Here is a 21074-nt window from a genome sequence, read left to right as displayed (position 1 = left end):
AGACATTCACAGTTGCTTTGTTGTTTTGTGATCTTACATACATATATATACATACAATAATATAACATATAAAGACACGTATGGCAAAGTATACAGAAGAATTCTGTGCCAAAGGAATATACATAAACACTTACAGGTGAAGTGTAACAATGTTTTTAGTGGAGAAACTCATTTATTAAGGACACTCTCCCAAGGACATTCAAGTCCATCACCAGTTGCAAAGTACATATTTTGATCCCATTTTACAAATGAAGAGGCTAAAGTTAAGGAGCTGGCGCTAGACCATTTGGCTATTAAAGCTGTCACCTAAATTAAGGCACCATTTAAATTTTCATATTGGCAACCATGTTTTTGTGTGTAAGGGAGGTAGCAAAGTGTAATGAAGAGGAAATAATGGAATACACCTAACAGGTGTACTCAGGTGTGTAGAGCAGGCGGGCACCTCAGTGAAGAACCGAGAGCCCGGTTTGCCTTCTGACGGCAGTTGACGTGGGTGTTGGGTGTGGGCACTGTGTGGCCCCCCAAACACACCCTTTCCAGGATATTGCTGGGCCAAGGCCTTTCTTAGTGAGGAACCGCTCCCTGAGTTTGGTGAAGGGCCGATAAGATTCTCCTAAGCTGCCCCTGGGGAGAGGGCTGGGCCCCACCCAGCCAGGATATTCAACAACAGTAAGCTTTCTGATATCTAAGTGCCGATTTGTTACTACAATTCATTTAACCACACAGAAATTCCCATTTTTCTTCTGCTGCTGCACACACATAGGCTGATGTCTACCTAGCTCCCTTAACAATATCGTCCCGAGAGTAGACTGGAAGCCCTGTCTCGGGACCATCTACAGCTGGACGGCTTGCACTCTGCTACAAAGTGGACGAGAGCATTGAGGACACATGGTCCGAAGAGAAGCACCAAGAGTATGGAAGCTACACAGCCAAGGAAGGCAATAGCCAGGCTTTCCATGACCAAAGGCTAAGCCAAAAATGTCAACCTTTTATATCCTGGTCCTGGAGTTGTCTGGCCTTACCCGAGAAATGATGAACATGGTTTGGTACCTGTCCAGTTTGGCATGACACAGCTGCCTCTTTGGACAGCAGTTAGCACGGCTGCTTGCCTGCCTCTTTTCATGAAAGCCTTTAACTGGGCCACAGCTGTGTCCTGTTCTTTGCCAAGGGAGGGGGCTCTGTTTTTTGCTCCCTCTTGAGAGCCTGACATGGGAGCTTTTCTATTTCCCTAGGAATACCTAGGAACCCATAACCTGTTGGAGCAATGTCAGAGCTGTCTTCAGGTTTTAGGAATAGGAATTGCTGCATGGCTCATATCCTCTCTGGGGCCAGTCTTCCTTCCCTGGGGGTGAGGAGGAACCCGAACTCCTTTACTTTCTGACAGCTCACTTGTGCTTCTTTTGTCTGTCCTGGATACCTGGATACATTCTATTGGGAAGTTCAGAATACCAGTCAAATGCTCCAAACTGGAGACTCAGATGGGGGAACAAATACCAAGTCACTACACACAGGATTATTTTTGTACCTTCCTCAAGAGACAGGTTTTGAAGTCCTCCACAAGGGGGCTGTCTACATAGGTGAGGGCTGTCTGAAAATCCTTGAGTGGCAGGACTCTGCAGGTAGCTGTCACTTTACACCCTGTTTCCTACCAATTTAAAGGTAATTAGAAACTGACAGGAGGGGTGTTAAGGACTGATAATTGTCAGGTGGGTGTTAAGGCCTGGCCGGGTATGTCTGAGGCCTCAGACTTATCTACCTCTTCACATGGGATCCTGGAAGAGACTACAAGAGAGGTGTGACCCTCCTTAGGGAATAAACCACATTGACTCCCAATACCTGGTTGGACTGGAAGGAAAGTTCGCCCAAAAAGGAGGTCATTACAGAATAGGAAGCTTCTCGAAAAGGGTATTTACAGTCTTATGTGCAACTGTCCCCTCAATATTGATGGTTATTTTGAAGCTGGGCAGAGCAAAGGGCTTTTTCAGAATCTGGGGTTCTGGACCGGCGCCGTGGCTCAATAGGCTAATCCCCCGCCTGCAGCACTGGCACCCCAGGTTCTAGTCCCAGTCCGGGCACCGGATTCTGTCCTGATTGCTCCTCTTCCAGTCCAGCTCTCTGCTGTGGCCCGGGAAGGCCCAAGTGCTTGGGCCCTGCACCTGCATGGGAGACCAGGAGAAGCACCTGGCTCCTGGCTTCGGATCAGCACGGTGCACTGGCCGTAGCGGCCATTGGAGGGTGAACCTACGGCAAAAAGGAAGACCTTTCTCTCTGTCTCTCTCTCTCTCACTGTCCACTCTGCCTGTCAAAAAAAAAAAAAAAAAAAAAAGGAGCCAGAATCTGGGGTTCTGACCTGGGGGTCCTTTGACCCCAGGGCAATTCCGTTTCCAGTGACTCAGTTCCTGGCAGAACTGGCAGGGCTCTGAGGAAGCCGGCTTCCATGACAACAGCTGTTTGCCCAATGTCCTGACTGTACACAACCGAAGCAGATGCTGTCTGGGAGTGGCCTGACCTTGCTGAGTCTCCTTCAAGTCAGACCACTGTGTCAAGAAGCTGTTAATTGGCTTGACACCAGTCCTTACACTGCCGCTACTCTCTAGCTCACTCCTCTTCTTCTGGTCTCTGTTGAAGTAGACTGTGGGGACCAGCTTCAGGATCTCAGCCAAGGGATGCTCCGTCCCATCTCCAATCTTGGAAGCTTTCTTTTAATACCAGGGTGGCCTGAGCTAGAAATCTCTGGTCATGGGCATGTTCTGAATCCATTTTTCCCTCTTAGGACAGTATTAAGAAGGAAAACTACGTCCATCCAAGTAAGGTCAAACACACTAGTCATCTTTTACCATCACTAACTCTTCAGGTCCTCAATGAGGCTGCCTATGTCCCTTTACATCCCATTCATCTCATTTAAACCTGCATTTTAAAGGGAATTTATTCTGGTGGAGCCCTTGGGTCCACTCCAATGGCATCTGTCCTTGGGGCTGAGGCAGAGAGGCAGCTAGCTGGACAGGGAATGGAGGGTAAAGGGGCTTCTGGCTGCCCATAGAGGTGCTATCCTCTGACAACAGTCCTTATGACACTCTCTCACATGGACTCTCAGTGGTAGATCAAGTTCAGCTTGCAGTGTACAGAGTTTGTGATTTTCTTAGTGCCATAAAGCCCTGCATATAAGGGATTTCTGTCCATTTACCATGTTTACAGCAGAATAGATCTAGTTGTCAAATGGTACCATAATCTAAAGTCCTGTTTTCTGGCCTGGCTCCCTGCTCATCTAATTGATATTGTGGCCAGGTGGGGTTGTAAAGGGAAATTAGTTTTTTCTTCTTTAAAGTCTGATTTGAGACTACACCCTACTTGAGAGTCCCATGGAATACCGAGTTAACTTCCCATCTGGAATAGAGCAGAAATGAAGCAACACATCAGGCCTCCCTCATTGCTGGGCCTGACTCCCCATGCTTCCAGATTCAACCAGTGCTCACCACACGGCCTGACTTAGAGAAGTTGTGGCAGACATCTCTGCCATCCTTAGGCTTCTGGGTTTTTACCATGTAGCTGGTGTGCTATGGGCCTGTGTTGCCAGGCTTAACTAGTATTACCATGTAACCTGTTACTTTATACTAGAGCTTAGCATACAACTCCAAATTCAGTTTTTGGATTCTCTAGTAAGTTCCCTTGGCTTCCAGATTACCACCATATAGTCTGGGAATATTAGAGCCTGCTGGGCTCCCAGAACTGGCTATCTAGTATTCACTACATAACCATCTCCAGTCATCTCTAAGTCTCTTTTGGAATCCCTTCTCCCACTTGGCTGGATCTCCTTTTGATCCCAGTTTTGACCCGGCAATGTCTGGCTAGTCAATGGTAGCTTGACTGAGACTCTGTCAGTCCTCCTTTAAAGATAAAGAATCTGATGTGTAAGTTGTCTTGGGCAGAACAACAGTCCTCTTTTATTACTGTTTTCCTAACTTCAGATGGCTGTGGCCCTGCAGCTGGGATGACACACACTCAAGTGCCTAAAGCATGCCTGCTGGCTAACTTCCTCACTGAAGTGTGGCTCTCCTGCCCAAAGGACCCCCAGTGGATGCACTGCCCCAACTGCAGATGTGGGATTTTGGCCCCTAGTGCCAAGATATCTAGGTGCCTGGAAGGGATGGGGAGGGTGGCAAACAAGGATGGGAGTGCAATGGGGAAGAGCAGCCAGCTCCCTGTCTCAGTACCAGCTGGGCCCTGGTCCTCAACACCATGTAGCAACACAAGGCACAGAGGATGGTATTAACTCTCAGTTTGTGTCCTATTGACTAACTCCAGTGTGTAAAACATCAGACCTTTATGTACTCACAGCCAATGTGCCATCATTTTATAACCTTACAGTGCATGTTACATAATTTGAATTAACTCAAACAACTATTATTTCATCAAGTTAAGTGTCTTTGAGAGTTCCAGGAATCCAACTGGAAGCCCCAAAGTCAGAAGACTCAGTTTATATTTTTAAGTCTAAAGCAGTGTCAGAGGTTCAAATCATTTGATAAAAATTAAAATAGGCTGATAATAAACATTTAACCTGAACATTTTAACCAAACCTGTGGGCCAGTTCTCATCAGAATTACAAGACTATCTCAATCATCAAAAATAAATAACATTAACTCCTTTCAGGCTTGGTTCTCCCAATCAAGGTTCAATAATGGCGACAGAACAACCCACAAAATCTTCCCCAAGGTGCCTAAGATTCTCGTTTTTTAGATCAGTTACAACAGCACACAAACACACACACACACACACACACACACAAACACACACACACCCAATTAAAAGCATTAGTACATGGCCTCAGCATCATTAAGCCTAGAAAACATTTACAAACAGAACTATAGAACCAACCACATTTTGTTAAAAGACCTAGCTCCATAAATATAATCACCAATATTTCCAGAGACTTAAAAATCAAATGACAAAAAGACTTGAAATAGGTGTTCACAATAACAGCCATTTATAACACTTGAGAAGGTGTAGCAGAGACTCAAACCTTTAACCTTTCAGGCCTCAAGACCTACAATGGAGGGCAGTGGTGACCAGAGAGCTCCGAGTTTAACAAGTTTAACAAGACACATATTGGCCCCAAGCGTAAGAGAGAGGGATCTTACACAGGTGGGCAGAGACGCTTCTGTAATTTAGGGAGCAAGAAGATGGAAACCATTTGGGTCAGAGGGACCAAGAGTCTAGAAGAACCTAGGAGGGAGTTGGAACGCATGGCCCTGCAAGGGTCTAGTAGGTAGGTAAAAATAGCAGGTGAGAGTCTGCGAGACAGCAAGTTGCCTCAGCCTCTTGCTGGCTCCAATAGACAGAGCAGGGAAAGGCCAGGGTGCCTCTGTCTCCACGAAATGCTGGCCAAGCAACTTTGGATGCCACCAGGCATGGCAGGAAAAGACATAAAGGCTACACACGGAGCATTCCTCAGGGCAAGGGTGCTTGGGACTTACCACTGCCCTCGTTCTTGTCCCATTCATAGTGGTCCAACGTGTTACCTGGGCTCAGCATCACACAGATTCTTGTCTTCACGTAGGAAAGAACTCAGACGGGGTACGTGGGGTTGTGGTGAGTGAGGCAGCCAGGTTTAGCACAGAGAAATACTGAAGAGAGCACACCTGACAGGCCAGGCGGGCATCTCAGTAGAGAACCGCAAGCCGATCGCCAACCTACTTACCGTGATGACCTCGCGACTCGGCTGATTGCCAACAGCTGTTTTGGTTACTGCCCTGGAAGTTGTTTTCATTTCCTGCTCCCCATTTACATAGAAATAGCTTTGGAAAAAAAGTCTGCCTTTCAGCCAAGATCAGTTTGTCCTACTTAATGCTCACCAAATGGTAGAGTGTAGGGCTGACTTGGTCGCAGTGCTTCCCAGACGTGGCTGACATTAATATCATGTAAGGATCTTAAAAGTCTGCTTATGCTCTGCTCCTACCTCCATACACTGAGATCTAATTGGGATGGCCTGCAAACTAGGAATTCAGGTGTTTTAAAACTCCCCGGGTAATTCCCATGTGCACTATAATCTGGGAACTTCCAGGAATTGTCTAATCTTCTCTTGGGCTGAGTCCCCCAGCCCCCAGTTCCTGCCGTCAGCCTATATTTCTCACCATCCCTGTTTATTCCAGTCATCTGAGGGTCTTCAGGACCTCCACATTCCTTGCAGATGTCTGCAATGGTCACTCCTGGATAATTACTGCCATAGTTCTCTGCCGTTCCAATGTCCAGGGGCACAATCCTTCCACTATCTTGCCCTTTCAAATGCTGCTTCCTTCTCTGAATTGTGGTTGTTGTTCACTCTGCCTGAATCACCACTCGTATGGTCAGACCACCAATAACTGCACCATTCCTCGACTTCAAGTTCATGGTACCACATCCTATCTTTCTAGCTCATTTGCGTTTTTCCCCCTACTCTAACAGTTACCCAACTTCGCATGGACCTACAGTGATTCCACCACTACCTCATTGATCCATACTTACATCACACACTCACCCCCTTATTTAACTTAGATTCTAGAATTCATCACTTAATCATGCCCTTCCATAGACTCCAGCCTGCCTTGCCCATTACCTATTCCATGGTAGCCCTTTGGCAAAACTTCGGACCTCACTAATACCACTCTATATCAAAGGAGAACAGAACTGGGGAAAAATGCGACCAACCATGATCATGTCTATGGCCATTAACTCAACTGGGCCCTTAGTCCTGCCAGGCAATTCTATTCATTTTTCTAATCTATTCACTCACTTACCTAGCTCCTCATTCTGAGTTGATGACCCTGATTCTCATTCTACTGGAAAATATGATTCCACCTGGAGGAAATATTCATGTGAGTCTCCCACAAGGCCCTACAGCATCTTCATCTGTGTTCTCATCTTCCTTCTTCCCTCCTCTTCTGAGGAAGAACTCTCTGGGTTTGCCTGTACTACCACCTCTTGCACACCGGATTTTCTCTCTCTATCTCTTTATCTCTCATTTCCATCAGCCTAAGAATGTACTAGAATAGTTCCTATTTAAAGAAAACTATCTTTTCCTGACCCTATAACACCAGGCAGCCACTAGTACCTCAGTCCCTGATGGTCTTTACTGAAACCCTTATCATTCTCTCCATTCGCTCCCCAGTTGCATTATTTCCCTGAACGTCCCATTTTTTCTCTTGAACCCACTCTACTGGGGCTCATCCCTGTTTGAAAACTGTTCTTCTCAGGGTCCCAAGTGAGCAAATCCAAAGCTCAATTCTTAGCCTTCCTCTCACTTGACCTCAGTGGCATTTGAGACAGAGTATCTCTCCTCCCATCTTCAATCAACTCTTCAGTTGGTTTCCCAGATGCCACATCACCCCAGTTCCCTTCCTGCCAAGTTTCCAGGATTGTCTTATCGGACTTTTTACTGGTTCTTTCTCATCATCCCACACTTGACATTGGGGATCATTGGACCTCTTTCTACATTATTCTCAAGTCCTCACAGTCATTCTCACAGCTTATACATTCTTTCTTTCTTTCTTTCTTTCTTTCTTTCTTTCTTTCTTTCTTTCCTTTCTTTCTTTCTTTCTTTCTTTTTTTTTTTTTTTTTGGCAGGCAGAGTGGACAGTGAGAGAGAGACAGAGAGAAAGGTCTTCCTTTGCCGTTGGTTCACCCTCCAATGGCCACCGCGGCCAGCGCGCTACAGCCGGCGCACTGCACTGATCCGATGGCAGGAGCCGGGTACTTATCCTGGTCTCCCATGGGGTGCAGGGCCCAAGTGCTTGGGCCATCCTCCACTGCACTCCCTGGCCACAGCAGAGAGCTGGCCTGGAAGAGGGGCAACTGGGACAGAATCCGGCACCCGACCGGGACTAGAACCCAGTGTGCTGGCGCCGCAAGGCGGAGGATTAGCTTAGTGAGCCGCGGTGCCGGCCACAGCTTATAATTTCTATGCCAAAATAATTTCCCAACTTTTCATCTTTATTCAGGTTACTTCCTCAAACTCATCCCAAGTAGAAACATACTTCAGGAAGCTCCTGAAAAAAATTGAATAAATAACCATTTACTCTTAGTGCCCAAAATTGTTGAAATCCGTGTAGTTTTTTTTTTTTTTCATAATATACAGACAACCTCATATACAAGGATTCCAAATATGTTTGTTTCCCACATTATATTTCAATTCATTTCCCACCAACTCTTTGAAGTACCCTCATATCTAATTGCCTATTCAATGTGATTGCTTGGATACTCATAAACATCAAACTGTGTAGGTTCAAAACTAAACTCTTGGCAGTCACAGTTGCATAGCCTTGAGACCCACCTTGCTATGCCTAGACTCACAAGGACCAAGGACAGAAGATGCAGGCATGCAAACATGCAGGCCATCACAAATGAGAAGAAAGATGAGACAGAGATCCAAGCAGAGTCTTGAAGCTTATCAACCAACAGGTGAGACATGAGCATCAGCTGCTGCTCTAGGATTTGCTTCCCATATATTCGCCTATTCAAAGAAGCTTTTCCCCCTCTTTTTTGTACATCACTACTACTGATTTGTTAAGCTGAAAACAATAGCTATGACAGGATAAAAATAGCCAATCCTTCCTGCTGTTCCTTTTGTCCTTCTCATAACAATTGCTTTGAACAAAAGCCATGGAGTCATTCTTAGCTTTTTCTTTCTCACTTCATATCCATCATCAAATCCTTGTGGGTACCCTCCATTCAACCACTTCTTACCTGCTCTCCTGCTGTCACCTTGGCTGTCACTCACCTGGTCACAGGATGGGCTTTAAATGAGCTATTGCTCCCATCATGATTTCCCTACAGTTTACTCTCCACACACAGGTGGACATTTCTCTTTAAAAGAAAAATCTATTGTATCCTCCCTCAACTCTCTACCTCGTAGTGACTGGCTGTCTCATTTAGAGTAGCAGGAAAGTTATTACATGGGTCTAAAAGGTCCTCCAATAGTTACGCTTTTGCTCTGACAGCACCTTTTGCCATGCTGCTCAATATCCTCTAATCTCCCTGATCTCCTGGCTGTTCCTCAGATGTAAGGCTATTGCAAAATATTCATGGGAAATTGAAATTAAAAGATGACTTTATATCTGGAGCAAGCAAGTTTTGAAACCCATGCATATGACCGGTCCTCAAAGATTTCATACAAAAAGTGTGTTATGAAAAAAAAATTATTCATGGATTTCAAATATTGTTGCACCAATATAAACTCTTTTAATTCTATTTTTCCACAAAGCACATGAAGTATCCTCTTATAACCCCAAAACTCCACCTTATTTCTACTTCCTGTCACCTTGGTCTGGATTCTTTTCTCACAGATCCAAGGACTTTCAGCTTTACTTTCTTCAGGTATACTCAGGTGTTCATGTCACAGAAAGCATTTTTCTGATCACTTTATCAGGAAAATTTGCTTGCCTTTTTATTTTCTGAGAGGCAGATAAAGAGAAGCAGACAGTGGTGTCCCATCCTCTGGTTTGCTCCTCAAATGCCTGCAACGTCTGGGGTTGAAGTAGGGTCAGAGACAGGAGCTGGGAACTCAATCCAGGTCTCCCTAGAGGATGGCAGGGACCCAAATACTTGAGCCATCACCACCACCTCCCAGAGTCTGCATTAGCAGGAATTCAGAGCAGGGACTTGAACCCAAAGCAACCAGATATGGGATGTGGGCATCTTAACTGCTAAATTGACTTCTATCTTGTCTTTGTAAAATCACCTATTGGGGTAGGCATTCAGTGCAGCAGATAAATGCTGCTTGGGATGCCTGCCTGCATCCCATAGCAGTGATCCTGGGCTTGAGTGTTGACTCCACTCTTGATTCCCACCTTCCTTCCTGCTAATGCGTACCCTGGAAGGTAGAGGTTATGGCTCAAGAGGCTGAATGTCTACCAACGACATGAGAGTTCTGCATTGAGTTCTTAGTACCTGGCTTTGGCCTGGCCCAGTCTAGTCTGTGGCAGGCATTTGGAGAGTAAACCAGCAGATGGGATATCTCTCCATATATTAATCTATATCTATCTATCTATCTATCTATCTTATCATCTATCTATGGATACATTTTCAAGTTAAAAAACAGTAATGATAAAATTAAGTCACTATTCTTACAGTCATATCACAAGTAATCAATTTTTCTAGAAAGGGACAGATGGTATATATTTCAGTTGATGAGGGCCTATGGTCTCTGCCACAACTATTCAACTCTGCTGTCATAATGCACAGATAACACTCAATGTAAACAAATAGGGAGTGGTTCAAATTTGATCTTTGAGCCAGAGTTGGTTGTATTTATTTATTTTTCCTAAAGCGGTTCTCTAGAACATAAACACTTGATGGCAAAGATTTTCTATTTAGGAGTAGATGGTCAATTAACAGACATTGTAGATTGTCAGTTAACATTCTTGAATAAATATTAAACATTGATTTCATGAATATATTTTTTGTCTCATTTGGGTAATGACTGAATCTCTGTGGTTTTCTACTGTGGATTGTTCAGTACCAAATGGTAATATTGTTTGTCACTCCAGATTCAATTACGAACATCTGGGTATGAATTTCAGTAGTTTACACCATGAAAATTTATTGTTGAAGAAAGAAAAAAACCAACTAATAGACATTGGTAGATTTGTGGCATAGTGGGTAAAGCTGCCACCTGTGATGCCAGCATCATATATCAGTGCCAGTTTGTATCCCGGATGCTCCATTCTGATCCAGCTCCCTGTTAATTGCCTGGGAAAAGCAGCAGAAGATGGCCCAAGTGTTGGGGCCCTGATACCCATTTGAGAGACCTGGATAAAGCTCCTGGCTTCTGGTTTCAGTGTGATCCAGTGCTGGCTATTGTAGCCATCTGGGGAGCCAACTAGCAAATGAAAGAGATCTCTCTCTCTCTCTCTCTCTCTCTCTCTCTCTTTCTCTTTCAAATAAAATAAATACATCTTTAAGAATAATGAAATAATATTCTGCTTGTTTTGTGGTTAGTCACATTAGTATTATTGTTAGGATATTTATACTGCATTTTCCAAAGAAACAAAAATTGAGCTGAACATGAATCAAATTGGATAATAACCTAATCTATGTTTAATGTTTTGAAATAAAGTAAAATTAAATATTTAAGATAACAGGTCGGCGCCGCGGCTCACTAGGCTAATCCTCCGCCTAGCGGCGCCGGCACACCGGGTTCTAGTCCCGGTTGGGGTGCCGGATTGTGTCCCGGTTGCCCCTCTTCCAGGCCAGCTCTCTGCTGTGGCCAGGGAGTGCAGTGGAGGATGGCCAAGGTGCTTGGGCCCTGCACCCCATGGGAGACCAGGAAAAGCACCTGGCTCCTGCCACCAGATCAGCGCCGTGCGCCGGCCGCAGCGCGCTGGCCGCGGTGGCCATTGGAGGGTGAACCAACGGCAAAGGAAGACCTTTCTCTCTGTCTCTCTCTCTCACTGTCCACTCTGCCTGTCAAAAAAAAAAAAAAAAAAGATAACAACTCATTTCTTTGGGGGAAGTTGTTTTCCCTTTAAGCAATGAAAACGGTCATTTCAAAAATCACAGAAGCTCCACATTCATGCAGCCTTGCAAATACATGAGAATTCTTCATAAAACTCTGTAAAATGGAATTAAAGAAGAGTTTATTTTGCTGTGAAAAAATGGAAATCCATGCGTAGTTTCTTATAATGTGTGTCTTACATGAGCTTTTTGAAGTACCCTCATATTGCTGTTTCCAGTGTAAGACTGTCACAAAGATCCAGAATTCTTCTTCCATGCTATTCTAAAATTGTTAACTCAAAAATAGATGGGTGCAGGCACTTGATCTAGTGGTTAAGAGGCCAATGAAGACACCTGTATCCCATCCTGGAGAGTCTAAACATTGGAGTACCTGGATTCTAGTTCCAGCTCTAGCTCCTAACTACAGTTTCCTGTTAATGTACATTCTGGGAGGCAACAGTGACAGCTCAAGTAATTAGGTTCCTGCCACTCATGAAGGAGATATTGTTTGTGTTCCTGGCTCCTGTCTTTGGCCTGGGCTCGCACCTGGCTGTTATGGGTCTTTGGGGGAGTGAGCCAGTAGATGAGAGATCTCTCTCTACTCTTCTCTCTTTTTATCTCTCTCTCTCTCTGCTCCTCAAGTAATTTAAAATGATAATATAAGTAAATAATTTTAGGGGCTGATGCTGTGGCATAGAAGGTTAAACCTCCACATGCAGTGCTGGCATCCCACATGGGCGCTGGTTCGAGTCCTGGCTGCTCCACTTCTGATCCAGCTCCCTGTTAATGTGCCTGGGAAAGCAGCAGAGGATGGCACAAGTACTTAGGCCCCTGTTGTCAGGTGGGAGAACCTGAAGAAGCTCCTGGCTGGTCCTAGACATTGCAGCAATTTGGGGAGTGAACTAGAGAATAGAAATGTGCTCTCTCTCTTTCTCTGTATCCTTTTTTTAAAAAATTAAAAATAGTTGGCTGGCGCCGTGGCTCACTAGGCTAATCCTCCGCCTAGCGGCGCCGGCACACCGGGTTCTAGTCCCGGTTGGGGCACCGGATTGTGTCCCGGTTGCCCCTCTTCCAGGCCAGCTCTCTGCTGTGGCCAGGGAGTGCAGTGGAGGATGGCCCAGGTGCTTGGGCCCTGCACCCCATGGGAGACCAGGAAAAGCACCCGGCTCCTGGCTCCTGCCACCAGATCAGCGCGGTGCGCCGGCCGCAGCACGCCAGCCGTGGCAGCCATTGGAGGGTGAACCAACGGCAAAAGGAAGACCTTTCTCTCTGTCTCTCTCTCTCACTGTCCACTCTGCCTGTCAAAAAAAAAAAAAAAAATTAAAAATAGTTGAAAAATCTTATGATTCTCATCAACTCTCTTAATAGCATTTGACTGTTACCAGGATACATTCAAGCCAAAGTGACAGTGTGTATAATTTCCTCATTTAGCTTTGAATTCACATAAAAACTTTTCAACTTTACAGCTTATATTGAAATAAGCCCTTCCTCCATCTAGCTGATCCCATCTCTTACCAGCTCATAAATTACATGTTAAAAGCATCATCTTCATTCTCTTAGAAGAAACCCTCTCAGGTAAGTGTTGAGGTTTCTTCTTTTCTTAACCATCATAGAAAACACAGGAAACATTCAAGGACTGTGACGCCCGAGACACAAAATGCTTGTGCACGCCACACCTTCCTACCATTTGCAGCCACCATCGCTTAGATATGTTTGATTTGTGACTAGATCATGACTGTGATAAGAACATAAAATAAGAACCAGGAAAAAGTTCCAAGGTTTCTTTTTAAAATCGTTGATCAAAAGCCAAATAAATAGAGAAAGGGGGAGAATTATCCACATTAATTGTTTCTTTTTCATCTAAGATGTTGCTCCCCATGAGAGTTTTAGAAAATAAGGCTCTGTTTCTTGCACTTATTCTGAACATACAAATCCTCTATTTAGATCTTGAATTGCCACCTAATATTTTTCTCAAAACAAAAGCACACTGGATCTACAATGCTTGTTTGTAAAGGAAGATAAACAGATTTCATTCAGATGTTTGTGAAAACAAACACAGACACTGACATCTGAGAAGGAAGGTTTATGGGGGGGAGGGGGCGGAAAGAGAGAAAGGACAGTTCTGGGAGACTCCAAATCCCAAAGGAAGAAAAAGACACATCTCACTTAGCAAGAACTCCCACCGGAACAAGATACAGGCACTGGAGAAAAAAAAAACGAAAGAAAGAAAAGAAAAAAGGAAGGACGGAAGGAAGGAAGAATCTGAACAATAGATAAAGAGGTTTAGATGAGCAAAAACAATTTTTTGTTGTAGTTTATGTAACAGCCTTACAAGTAGATTTTAGGGCATTTTCCAGGAATAAATTTGTAAGCCTCCTTTAATATGGAAACTGTTTAAGCTGTTTACTTCATTGTTTTCATAAACATGACTTTAACAGACACTAATGTGCTAAAATGTTTCAGGATTAAAATATTTGCTTGAGATTTACTGATGTGCCCGTTTCAAGGAGAGGATGCAGATAGCAAAATAGGAGACTTGGAAGCCACTTCAAGCTCTTTTTCCTTAAAACTCAAGTGCAAGTCGCCACTAGCTAAACACCCCGTTTCTCGGCCACGTGGACCAAGGCGCAGCCCCAGAGCTGGTGCCCCTCCAGCAGGGGAGGAGTGTGAGTCCCCCTGGAAAGAATACACTGGATGCTGTAAAAACTGTATTGTGACTGCCTCAAAGACTTTAAGGCTTAGTGCAATTCTATGCAAAATCCCTAACAGATAGTTTTAACTTGGCAGGTACATTTAAACTTTCATGAGATGAAATGCGCAAGAAAAATCAATGCATTTTTGTAAAGAACAAACAGTAACATGAGGAATTTGTCCTCCCAGATGTTCACATTCGCTGGAACGCTCTATAGCTAAGACTGTGGAACTAGAATAAAAGTGAACAGATCAATGGATTATAAAAGAAAACTCAAGGAGACACTGTTACATAGGTAACAGGGTACGATCCATGCATGGGCAGTAAAAACATACACAGTACATTTTTAAATATACGGTAACTAGAAAAAAATAGTTTTTCAATAAATGAGCCCAGGAAATCAGTCAGTTGAGAGAAAAATCAAGAAATTCCGAGTGTAGTGTAAGGATAAATATTAAATTAAATATTCAAAATGAAAGGCAGAAAGCTAGGAGAAAATGTAACTAGGCATTTTTCAATGCTCTGGAAGAAATTAAGCTTTCAGGAATAGAGAAACACAGCAAGGAAAAAATATTAATTTCATTATTTTCAACTGTTATCAAGAAATACCATTATCAAAATTAAATTAAAAATAGCTCTGAGAAATATGGATTTAGATATGTAATAAGTTCTTATGAACTGGAAAGCCACGCATAACATAACAATAAAACTGGGGGAGAAGTCCAAAGGAACAGTTTAAAGAGAAAAGATTTAAATGTCTGTTAAGCTTATGAAGCTTATGGTCTCCTTAATAAACAAAGCATGTAATCAAAAATCTTAAGCAGGAGCTGGCGTTGTGGCATAGCAAACTGAGCTGCTGCTTCAGACACCTGCACTCATATCTGAGTGTCAGCTGCCCTGCTTCCGATCCAGCTTCCTGCTGCTGATGTCTCCTGTCACTGAGTCCCTGCCATTCACGTGCTGCTGACATAGAATGAAGAGAGTGCTAAGACACTGACGTTTGGTTGGAATTATAAATCGGTAGAACTCTCTGGGAAAAAAAAGGTACTTATCAAATTTTGATTGATAATGAAAATCGGGTAAACAACTCGATTGTCCAATAATTGGTGAATAGTTAAATAAAAGAGGGTTTATTAAGATTATTTTACATAAAATCCATACAAGGTTATTTGAAAAAAGAAAAAGCAGTGTGAAAGCCATATATAGCGTGAACCCAGCATAAAATCACACTCACAAATGCACACATTTTCATAGTGGAGGCAACAAAGGAAAATATCTCCTTGCAATTTTTTATCAGTTCAGATTTGCTGTATTATTTTGATATGTCTCAGAATGTCTGCAAGGGATGAGTGTTACTGTTTTTCGAGACTGAAAGTAACATAGGTGTGCAGGCACCAGGCTATATCTAAACTTCAACAGAATTGTGGCTTCATGCCTCTAACTGCACACAGAATCCCTGGGCAGGGCACAGTGAGGTGGCAAAATACAGAATAGTTTGTAACTGTGGATCCCGAGGCGTTGTGGATGAGAGCAGTTAAGGAACAGCCCCTGGACTGGGTCTTGAAGGAAGAGAAGAATTTGAAACGAGATAAGTGGAAATACTTGGGAGCAGATAATCAGAACTGGACATGACGTAGCCCAGAGACAAAAACAACACATGTCTGGCAATGCATTTCCTGTTCTCAATCTTTCCAGTGAATCTTTTAAAGTCATAAGAGAGCTGGAAAATCAACACATTTGTACCTATTAAACAGAATGCTTGAAAACTTGCATTTTCTTAGAGATTCTATAATAGTGGATCCCTTGAAGCAAAGAGGTAAACCTCGTTTCACAAAGGGACCAGGGAGTGATCTAAGTGTTCGAACAGTCTGAAATCTTTTCACAACTGCAGATGGGCAACAAGTCTGCCATGGGACTACTGGGAACTCCTTAGAGAGAAGCAGAAGTGCTCGCCACTGAATCGTGGCGGTGCTGAGGGCTCGAATACGTGCTGTGCAGGAAAGACAAAACTTTCCCATGACCTGAGGAGACTCCGCAGAGTGACCGCAGATGGTTTATACCAGAAAAGCTGGGAAAATTATATGAAGCCCTGTGAAAAATCTTCATTTGGAAAAAAAAATCAGAGGAAGCAAATAAATACAAGGTCACTAGAAAACTCCAAATGGGAGAAGGCTCTCTGAGAGTTTAACATATGGACTTCCTAACTCACAAAGGTCTGGAGAGAAGCTGAGGACCAAAGTGAGTTCCAAAGCCTGGAGTTTTATTGTCCCATTGTTACACACTAAAGATTTATGGAGCCTCTCCCGTCCACGCTTCGAGTGTGCTCAGATACGACTGCTCTCACCAAACCATTCTATAAAGCAGCGGGCCAGATTGGCTGGCAGAACACTGAGTGAGTGGCTGCTGACCAGGTCTCTAACTAGACGGGTAGGGACGGGTATCTAACTAGACCTTAGGGAAATGCCATGTCACACTTAACCTTGCAAGGCACACCCTTTCATCGTCTGCAATGTGAAGACAGAGTTTCGGAGCACAGGGATGCTTGCTTTTCAAGCCACTTGGAAAGATCGCTCCTCACTAGCACTGTCGAAAGGTCAAAGCAGACAATGCAGCCGATTCCACCGTAATTCTAGTGTTGGGGGAGTGTTGAATGGTCCCCAGTGTCAGAGATGCTTCAGGGTTGTACCTGGAAACCTCCCAGCCAGCCCCACCCACTTTGCAGGGACAAAACCTGATGATGTCCCTGCAAAGTATCAGGTTGACATGAGCAATGCTTTACTTATAAAACAAATAATGATTTCAGGTAAATGATCTCTGTGAGATGGATAACATTTTATAGATTTAAAAAATCAAGGTGTAGAAAAACTAAGTAACAGGGTCTTACACTGTGGCATAGCAGATTAAGCCACTACCTATGGTACCCATATCCGATATGGACCCCAGTTTGAGTTCCAGCTGTTCCGCTTCTGATCCAGCTCCCTGCTAATGTGCCTGCAAAAACAATAGAGGATGGCCTAAGTGCTTGGGCCCCTGGACCCACATGGGAGACCTGAGAGAAGCACCTGGCTCCTGGCTTCAGCAGCCGTTTGGAGAATGAACCAATGGATGGAAGATTCTCTCTCTCTCTCACTCTTGCTCTCACTGTCTCCCTCATTCCCTCCCTCCCTCTTTCCTTCTCTCCCTCCCTCCCTCCTTCTCTCTTTCTCTAACTCTGCCTTTCAACTAACTAAATAAATACTTAAAAACAATAAATAAAATTTAAAAATAATTTTTAAGCGCATTGCAGCTAGAATTCAAACCTAGGCAACCTGGCAGAATGAACTTGGCAAGGTGCTCTAGAATGTGCTAATTCAAGTCGCAAACTGTTCTAGAAGGGGCACAAACTGTTCCAGAAGGGGCACAGCCCACCTCTGGCCCTCACAGCACTTGATGATTCCCTTAGTGCAGAATGATGTGTTTTCCTGACAGTGTTCTTTTCTGGCAGAGAAAAGAATTTGGAATCCTCACCCTACCCCCCAGGGAACCATGTACATAACCCTTGTATTTAAATATGTTCCATAATTTTTAAATTACTTGGTCTGATTCCTCAGATTTCACAATGCTGACTTATCAATATTTCATTATTTGTATCAAGACATGCAGGAATGCATAAATACATCAATCCTGTAAAGACATTGTGAGCAGACTCATTATTTAACTATGTGGATTGGGTTCTTCCAATGGAATTGCTATTTGTTCTGACCCAGACTGTCATAAAATACAGAATAGATGAAGGAGAAAAATTGTAGCTTCAAGTGGTAATTTAGTTTTACCGGTAAGTGTTGGGTGAATGTATAGTATGTGGATATAAATGAACTACTAAAAATAATGGATCAGAAAAAGTTAGGCCTCCTATCAGCTATTCCTGTAGGGAAACTACAGCAGTGAAGTTTCAAGTATGTCTTTGTGTTGGTAAACTTGTACTTACTTACTGACACAAGTTCATAAAGTCCGAATCAGACTAACTGAAAAGCAAGTGATGAACTGGCACTTCTGTGAGAGCAAACTTGGCCTCTGCCATTCTGACCTAGAGCAGTGGGGAAACTCCACACAGAAATTAAAGAGTTGCTTAATCTCGCTTCTCTACCTCCATTGTGGGAAATGGTTCTGCTGCAGCTGTATGCAGGCCAGGAATGATAAGATATTGGACGCTTCTGACGGTGGTGGTGAAAGAGATTACATCCTCCAGCCCACACTTCCCTAAGCACATTTTCTGCTGGGTCAAGCTGTTGGCCATTACGCTTGCATCTCAGCTCAGCATGCCAGGATGCCGGTGCTCTGCTCCAGACACCAGCTTCCCACTAAGACACACCCTGGAAGGCAGCAAGTGCAGGCTCAATTAGCTGGGTCTCTGCCATCCATGTGGGAGACCCAGGTTGAGTTTTGGCTCCTACTCCCAACAGTTGCAGACATCTGAAGAGTGAACCAGTGGATGGAAACTCTGTCTGTCTGTCTCTTGCACTTGCTCTGCCTCTCAAATAAGTAAAAATAAAAACAAAAAGATCTTTGCAAATACATTTATTACTTGGAAAAATATAGTTAATGCTGTGGGGAAAGGAGGACCACTTTCAACAGCCAGGCTATCAGGGGAGAGTTTGAGCACACTCTGGCATCAGATAGATGGGCTTTTCTGAAATGGTAGAATTTAGACAATGGAGAAGAAGGTGTGAGAAGGCAGGTGAAGGAGGGTTGAAGGTCCTAGTTCTTGTCTCTGATACATAAAAGAATCCAAGGACAAGATGTAGACAAAGGTTAGCAGGATAATAGATTTTATTAGCAAAGCAAAAGTACACATGCAATAGACCATGTGGATTCCCTCCAGAGTGAACTGAACTCCAGAGGTTTAGGATTATCCCTTTATGCAGTCTGGAAGCATAGTGGGCAGTGCTTCGTGTGCAATTTTCCAGGAAAGCAGGAAGATTTCCAGGAATTTGGTGGCTGCCGATTTTCTGGCCTTTTTAGGAAGCCTCAGAAGTGTCATGGTGTTAGGTGCATGATGGAAGTAGGAGTGTCAGCCATGGTAATTTTACATTTACATAAAGTGCTATTATAATAAGCTAAAGGACATCAAAGGGACATGGTCAGCAGCCATGTTGGATATTTCCAGTGGCACTGGTTCTGGGCAGTAATTTTGCTACAATAGCAATTTCTGGTTGCCAGCCATGTAGAGGAGTTTTAGAAACAAGCCTGGGGGAAAGATGTGTTGAAATATTTCTTCCTGCTCTTTCTCTGATCCCTGTCTCCTTACCTACAACATAGGAATAACTCATTCATCCATACATCTATTTATTCATCCAAGAACCAAATGTAGTAAATGAACCTTTAAAAATATCCTAGTTGGAATAAACAGACCATAGGACAACATTTGGGGGATATCTAGGGAATTCAAATTCCTGACCAGATATTTCTTGGGATTAAGAAATCTTAGCTAACTACTTTTAGGTGTGATAATGATATTATGCTTATGTTTAAAAAAGGTAAAGAAAGTCTATCTTTTTACAATATACTGAATTATGTCTTGATAGAATGACATATCATCTTGCACTTGATTTGAAATAGTCCTGTGTGTGTGTGCATTGGAGGGAATAGGTTAGAGAAGTATAAATAAAATAAGTCATGGATTGGCAAATGTTGAAGCTTAGTGTTGGACACACAGAATTCATTATACTGTTTTCTTTATTAGGTACATGTTTGTAGTATCCCATAATTAAATATGCTGATGAAGAACTATTATTTTAATGCCTACCATGTTCTTAGAAAGTGGAGATGTAAACGGAAGGATACATTGCCTGCTATCAAGGAGCCTGTGATCTGGTGGGGGAAATAAACACATGAAATCAACAAGTGTATTACAACTGCCTGCTGTGCTAGCAGGATGGACTAAATGGCATGGGAGCAGCAATTCTGCCTGAATTGGTCAGGGTCAACTTAGAAGAGGAAGAGAGCTTTTGTTATCTCACTATAGGAATGAAGAACAGATAAGTGAGGAGGTAGGAGTAAGTCTGACTACAACAGAGCAGCGTGAGGGATGTGTTTTGGGTGATGGATCTGATTTTGCATCAAGAGTATAGTGGTGGTTATATAAATCCACCTAATACCCAGTTGCTTTAAAGAACATTGAAATGCATTGCATAAAAATTAAGATTTTTTAAAAAATCCTTACTAGTGACAACAAATGTATCAAGTGTCTATAAATATATCTAGCAAAAGAAGAGCAAGCCTATGAGGTAAAAAATATAAAACTTGCTGAAAAACATTAGGGAAGATTTAAGTTCATGGAAAGATATGCTAAATGATTGGGAACACTCAACATGATAAAGATGTCAGATGTTACTAAATTGATGTAAATAATTGAAGCTTTTCTAATAAAGTTATTGGTAGGTTTTTGGAGGGTTTTTTTCTTATTTGATAAGATGATGCTATATATATATATTATGTTATATATATATGAAAGAGCTAAAAATAGCAAATTTGCTTTTGCAGAGGAACAAGAGAAATAAATTTATTCCACCTGAAAACAAAGCAATACAAAGCAATTACAAGTAAGTCTTTGCTGTTGGTGCAGCGCTAAATAAATAAGCCAATGAAACAATATGGTAAGTTCCAGAGCTCACTTACATAAACTTGAATTTTATCTAAGTAGGGATTGCTTTCAGAGGAGAAAGTGTATATAATCAATAAATAGTGTAAAGAGAAGAACTTTGGATCATTATTAATCTTGATATGCAAAGAACCTAGCACAAAAAATTAATTTGTAAAAGAACAAAGTTAGAGAGAACTTACATTGTCTGACTTCAAGACTTACGTAAAGCTGTAACAATTAGGAGACAAGTAAATCAATGGTACAGAACTGAATCCAGAAAGATATATATATATATAT

Source organism: Oryctolagus cuniculus, chromosome 9, assembly GCF_964237555.1.
Source record: "Oryctolagus cuniculus chromosome 9, mOryCun1.1, whole genome shotgun sequence".
NCBI classification, from domain to species: domain Eukaryota; kingdom Metazoa; phylum Chordata; class Mammalia; order Lagomorpha; family Leporidae; genus Oryctolagus; species Oryctolagus cuniculus.
This window is presented reverse-complemented; position numbering follows the sequence as displayed.